Here is a 6929-nt window from a genome sequence, read left to right as displayed (position 1 = left end):
AAATCCAATTTCATGGTATTTGTTAAATGTCCAACTACTTCCTTCTTTTATATACTTAGAATAGAAATGAAAAACCACCAAAATATTTATTTAAATCAAAAAAGTTATTTTTTTCCTCTTTAAATACAAAGCCTCAAATAACCAACCCTTCATCCCAAAATTGATAGGTCTCCGTAGGAATTCTAACCATAAATGAATATTACCTACATATGACTATTGACAGTTTGTGCAACTAATTACCAATTGCTTTGCCATATTTTAGATATTACAGATATTTCTTCTCTTCTTTAAAACATAAAAATAAAATTCTTCTTATTATTATTATTCAACATTTGCAGTATGCTAAACACTGCCTAAGTATTAGCAGCAATAATCAGAATTAACCTAAAGGCCCTATGGATATAGATTGGTGTGACTCTTGATGAGGGCTGCTCTGATATTATAGTGAAAGAAGCTTATGTGGTGAGCTTGAAAAGGGGAAAGAAATTCCTCTTGAGAGTCCCTTCCAAAAAATCTGACTTAAACTTGCCGCTTTGGATGCCTGGATTCGTGCCTTTAGATTAATGTACTATTCTCTGTTGAAAAGGTTCAAATACTATTCAACCAAGCACCTGGGACAATAATACATAAGCAACACCAGTTATTAATGCCTAGGGTGAACATATTGTATTAGACTTTATTCAACTGACAGCAATTTGAGAACAAGCTTTCATAAGATTAATCCTTCTCTTGGGATATTGCTTGAACAAGATAGGCTTAGGAACACTTAGTAACTGATTGCTGGAGCCTGAGTAGTCAGAGGAACAATATGAGGTCCCTAGGCACCTGGAAGTCAAAAAGAGGGGATGCAAACAAAAGGGCTAAAAGAGAAGGGAAGAAGAACATTTGAGACTCCAAAAATGTCAGAGCTAAAAAGGATCTTAGAGATCATCTCTATCCCATTCCTTCATTTAACTTAAATGAATTGTCTAAGGTTACCCAGCTAACAAGGGGCATAATCTGGTTTTAAATATTACATTTAGGCTCTGTAAGAGCTGAAATAAAAGGATGGAATTATATGCTCAGAGGAATGTGTAATTTAAAAGATTTAAATAACTTGTGCTTCCCTCTTCCCCTCTGCCCCTCAATTCAACCTGCAATCCTTAACCAAGATTACAAACATGCCAAATTGATTCGTCTATGTGCTAAGATGAGCCTCAGAAATCTCTTAATCTAGAAGTGTGATGGAGTGGAAAACTATATCTGGGAGCCTGGGTTCTAATCTTTGGTTACTTATTACTTGAAAGTGATTTTGAATGTCGTTCATCTTCTTGGAAATCCCTCATCTGTCAAATGAAGGGACCAGAACAGATGATATTCTGATAGAAAGTCACTTCTAATGCCACTATTCCTTCCCCATTTCAAAAATGAGGAAATGGAGATCCATAGTAGTAAAGTGACTTGCCAAGTCCATCTAAGAAACAGAGAGAAAAGTAGAAAAACACTCTCTGGTTAGTAATGGATAGAGCACTGGGCCTGGAGTTAAGACAACCTGAGTTCAAATCCAGTTTCAGACTTTTTACTAGCTATATGATGCTGGGTAAATCACTTAACCTCTGCTTGCCTCAGTTTCCTCATCTGTAAAATGAGGATAATAATAATAATATCTCCCAGGATTTTTGTGAGGATCAAATGAGGTAATAATTGTAAAACACTTAGCACAGTACATGGTTTAAAGTAAGCAATATTAGCTGCCATGGTTATTATTATCAATTATTATTACTACACCAATGTGTCATTTTCAAGGTTTTTGAACTTTAGTTAAGGTCACCATGCCTCCTGTGGAATAAGGAATAGAATAGTATGATGGCACATTTATTATCAAACAATTTGGAGAACTTAAGTTCTTTTAAGTGAGTCATAGGAAAAGAGTTTGTGTAGTATTTATGTTCTGGTACTCTCATAAAAATCCTCATCTGGGGTAGGTTTAAGGCAATCTTTGACTCACTCTATGGAATTAGTATAGTCGTTGACCAGGAAGCCACAATCTAAGTCAGATGACAGAGATTCTAAATTTAAGTCTAATTTTTAAAAATTATAACTTCAAATTAATATGAGAAAAATCAAAGTCATGGTCAATGTTGGTGTGTGTGTGTGTGTGTGTGTGTGTGTGTGTGTGTGTGTATGTTTTCAAATACTGAAATTTACATTGAAAAGGTAAAGTTTTCTGCTACTAGTATGTCACTGCAATTATGATGCAATGATGAGTCAGATCCTGACAGAAAGAGACATGTGAAAGGTGTGTAACAGAAGTACAGATGACTATACCCCCTATGAGATGCTACATTCCAAGGATAGAAATGATTGAACAATTTTAGCCTGCTTGAGAGAGGTGGGAGAGATGAAAGGGGAAAAAAAATAATAAAGTGCAAACTACTCAGCAAAAAACAAAAGAATAACACTACAAGAAAGCAAAGAAAAGGTGTGTAGTCATGAATATAATTTATTTTGTTTTATATATGCTTTCTTGAAATGGAAATTTATTATTTTATACCTGAATTCTCCCTGATATTCTGCTGTGTACATGACAATGTTTTGTTTTGTTTATTTTCTTTTCTGCCTTCCTTTTTTCTATTCTGTTTTTTTTCTTATTTTGTGTTTAGTTCAATAAAATTTTAAAAAATAAAAAGAAATACATCCCTCTCTGAATTTTTATCTTCTGTTTTTGCCGGTTCCTCATCCAATCTGTGAGAATCACTTCTGCAACTGGCTGTGAAATTTCCCTTACTAGTTAATCCTTTGTATTGTGGCAGGGAAGTTCTAGAACTACTAGAATTAAAAAGTAAATAGTATTATAAATTATTAGAGGAAAGAAGAGCATTTAGTTCAATGCAATTATTTAATCATTTATTCACTCAACTAAAACTAAATAACTAAATAAATATTATGTTTAATGTTGGGGCAGCTAGGTGATATGGTACATAGAGTACTGGATTTGGTATCAAGAAGAACTGAATTCAAATCCAGTCTTAGAAATTTCCCAACTGTGTGACCTTTGACAAGTCACTTAATCTCTGCTATTGAAAAAGGAATTGGCAAAGCATCCCAGTATCTTTGCCAAGAAAAACCTATGAACAGAGGTCCACGTGATTAAAATGACTACAATAACAAATATGCAATGTATTAGACATGGCACTGGCAAATACAAAGATACAATATTGAATAGTAATAGTGATAGCAGGCAACCTCGTTCTGTCCTGATCTTATTGGGAATGTTTCTAGTTTATCCCCATTACACATGATGCTTGTTGATGGTTTAGATAGATGATACTTATCATTTTAAGGAAAACTCCATTCATTCCTATGCTCTCTAGTGGTCTTTTAGTAGGAATGGGTGTTGAATTTTGTCAAATGCTTTTTCTGCAAATATTAATGTAACCATAGATTTCTGTTAGTTTGGTTATTGATATAGTCTATTATGTTAGGAGTTTTCCTGATACTGAACCAGCCTTGCATTTCCGGTATAAAGCCTACTTGGTCATAGTAATATCCTGGTGCAAATACAAAGATAAGCAAGAAATAAGGTCGAATATCATAAGAACGCAGATTTAGAGCCTGAAAATGACCCAGACACCATCTAATCCAAATCTTTCATTTTAAAATGAGGAAACAGCAGAAACTTGCCCAGGAACACATACCAATTAAATGTCAGAAGTAGGTTCTGAACTCAGGTCTTTCTGACTCCAGGTCTAGTACTCTATAAACTAGAGCTGTGGAAAATGTGACTCATAACACTCCTAAGGGTATCCTAAATGAAATTAAAATGTAGTTCCTTTATGATTAATTCTGATGTTAATTTTAAAAAAAGAAAATATATAAATGTGCAGTTTTCTAAGTTTTCTTATGTGCAACACTCAGAGACTCTTGGGTACATTTAAGTGGCCCCATTCTATCTGAGTCTGACACCCTCTATTCATGGATAAAATACAAATTAGAATATAAATACAGAAGAATGTAAAATACTATCACATGAGGAAGGAGCTAGTTACAACTATAGGAATCAGAAAGGAATTCATGGATCATGGCTATCTCCTAATTTGTCTCCTTGCTTCAAGTGTCTTCTATTTCCCCACAATTACCAAAGGGATTTTCCTAAAGCATAGAAACCTAGTTACCCTCCTACTCAACAAACTTCAATGACTCCTTTTTAGCTCTGGTACAGGGGTTCTTAATTTATGTGAGATAAGAGTTTGGTGAAGCCTCTGTAGAATGTTTTTATTTTTTTTTTTGTTTCTATTTTTTTCCAATTACATGTAAAGACAATTTTCAATATTCATTTTTACAAGATTTTGAGCTCCAAATTTTCTCCCTTACCTCCTCTTACCCCAAGATAGCAAGCAATTTAATATCTTTTTCATGTAAAATCATGTAAATCACATTTCCACATCAGTCATGTGGTGAAAGGAGAAAAAGGAAAAAGCAACCCCCCCCAAAAAAATACCCAACAATAAAGAAAGTGAAAAATAGTATGATTTAATTTGTATTCAGACTCCACAAATTCTTTCTCTGGATGTGGATGGTATTTTCCATCATGAGTTTTGAATCATTGCACTATTGAGAAGAGTTAAATCTATCATACTTGATCATTGTACAATATTGCTCTTACTGTATACAATGGTCTTTTGGTCTGCTTACTCCACTCAGCATCATATAAGTCTTTCCAGGTTTCAGAATAATGTTTTTAGATACATAAAATACAATTCATAAAACTACAAAGGAAAGCATTTATAATAAAATAGTTAACAAAAAATTTTAAAAATAAGTTCTTAGACCCTAAATTAAGATATTGTGCTCTAATATCAAATATAATCTCCTCTTTCAGATTTTAAAGCCTTTTGTTCCCTTCATAGAATAAGAAGTCACTATGGATGTGGCACAAGTAATGGCTTTTTTCCAACCTAATTTTCCAGCCTTGTTTAGTCATGTGCAACTCTTTGCAATATCTTAGACCATATTACTATGCGTAGGGTTTTCTTGGCAAAGATGCTGGAGTTGTTTGGTATTTCCTTCTCCAATGGATGAAAGCATTTGCTCAGATTAAATAACTTGCCCAGGTTCATCAACTAGTGTCTGACACTGAATTTAAAATCAAGTCTCCCTGACTTTTGGCTTGGATCTCTATACACCAACCCATCTATCTGCTTCTAATTGTCTAGTTTTATGATGCATTATTACTCTTTTCATGTTCCCTATGGTCCAGCCAACTAGACCTCTTGCTATTCCTCATGTACAACAGTCCTATGCTTTTGCACAAGCTCTAACAAGTGCCTGGGATGCATAATTTTCTCATCTCTACCTCTGCTTCTAAATATTCCCAGTTTCCTTTAAAATCACCTCAGATGCTTCTTCCTGAAGAGGTCCCCTCTAGTGGTTAATACTTCCCCAACTAAATTGTCTTGATTTTGCATATATTTTATATAAATTCATATGGGTATCCATCTCTCCTGAAAGAATGATAGCTCCTCTCCTTGAGGGCAGAGACTTTTTTCTTTGTATTCCCCATGCCTAGTATAGTGTGTAGCACTATACATATATATATATATATATGTATATATATATATATATACATATATATATATATATATGTATGTATGTATATAAGTATCTGTTGATTGACCGATTAATTTGGCACATTGAAGCTGGCCCATCCTACACAGTATGTCACTATGTAGGATTGAAGGAGGGAACTCCAGTCAGAGGGAATGAACAGGAACAAAAATACTTCTAGGATCCAGAGGGAGGATAGCAATCCTTTAATTTGGCTGGAGCACAGATTAAGTGAGGGGGAGTAGTGTGAGATGAACCTGGAAATAGAGACAGCCAAGATGTGTTAAAAAGAAAAAGCCCAAAGAAAAATGGACCTATATAAAATGATAAAAGTTTAAAAAAAGAAAAAAAAACCTCTGAACTCAACACACACCAAAGAAAAATGAGAATTTTCAGATACAAATTAGAACAGAAAATGAAACTCCATGTCTGTCACATACAACTTGCTTTTCCTTTTAAGAATAATAACTTTGACCGTTGACTTCTTTTTGAATGATAGAGAAATATTTAAAAACTATAATGTATCTGTGATCTAATCAATGTGGGTATTTCTTTCTTTTAATTATTTATTTTGGGGGGTAATTTTTAAAATTTTAAATTTAAGTACAAAATAAGAAAAGACAAAAAAAATTCCATATACATAAAGTGACCATAAAAGATGATTCAATATAAAATAATAAATTTTCATTTCAAGAGAACCTATACAAGTACTATACATTATTTTCAAACTGCCAGTCTTTTTTTTTCCTTGTTGGCTTTCTTTTGTTCTCTGCTGTGCCCTTTTAACTTTACTTTTTCCCTCCCTTCCCCTAAAGAAGACTACAATTAAGTGTGGATATAAATACATATACATAGATATCTATAAAAATACATATCACACATATCACACATATATGTGTCTCATATATAAGATCATAGGACATGGACAGTTTTGTAGCTTTTATGTGTGTAGTTCTATACTGCAGCAAGGTGATAGAGTAAATAGATAGAGCCCAGGGCCTGGAGTCAGGAAGCCAGGAATTAAAGTCTGCCTTCAGATTTACTTTCTAGTTTTGAGATCTTAGGAAAGTCTCTTATAACCTCTATTACTCAATTTTCAAATAAGATAACAACATTTACATCCTAGTGCCTGGCACATAAAGCATTGTATAAATGTTGTTGCTGTTATTATGATTACTCTTCAGCAAGAGAAAATCAGTTTTGACACGTGTCCCTTTTTCCCCCCTAGCCCTACAAAGATGAGGTTGTTACTGTATTTTTACAAAGCACTTTGAAAATATTTTAAAAACCTTTCTTATATCAATTTTTGCTCCTTTCAATTGTCATTTGCTTTTTAAATCCTC

Source organism: Sminthopsis crassicaudata, chromosome 1 (assembly GCF_048593235.1).
Source record: "Sminthopsis crassicaudata isolate SCR6 chromosome 1, ASM4859323v1, whole genome shotgun sequence".
Lineage (NCBI taxonomy): Eukaryota > Metazoa > Chordata > Mammalia > Dasyuromorphia > Dasyuridae > Sminthopsis > Sminthopsis crassicaudata.
This window is presented reverse-complemented; position numbering follows the sequence as displayed.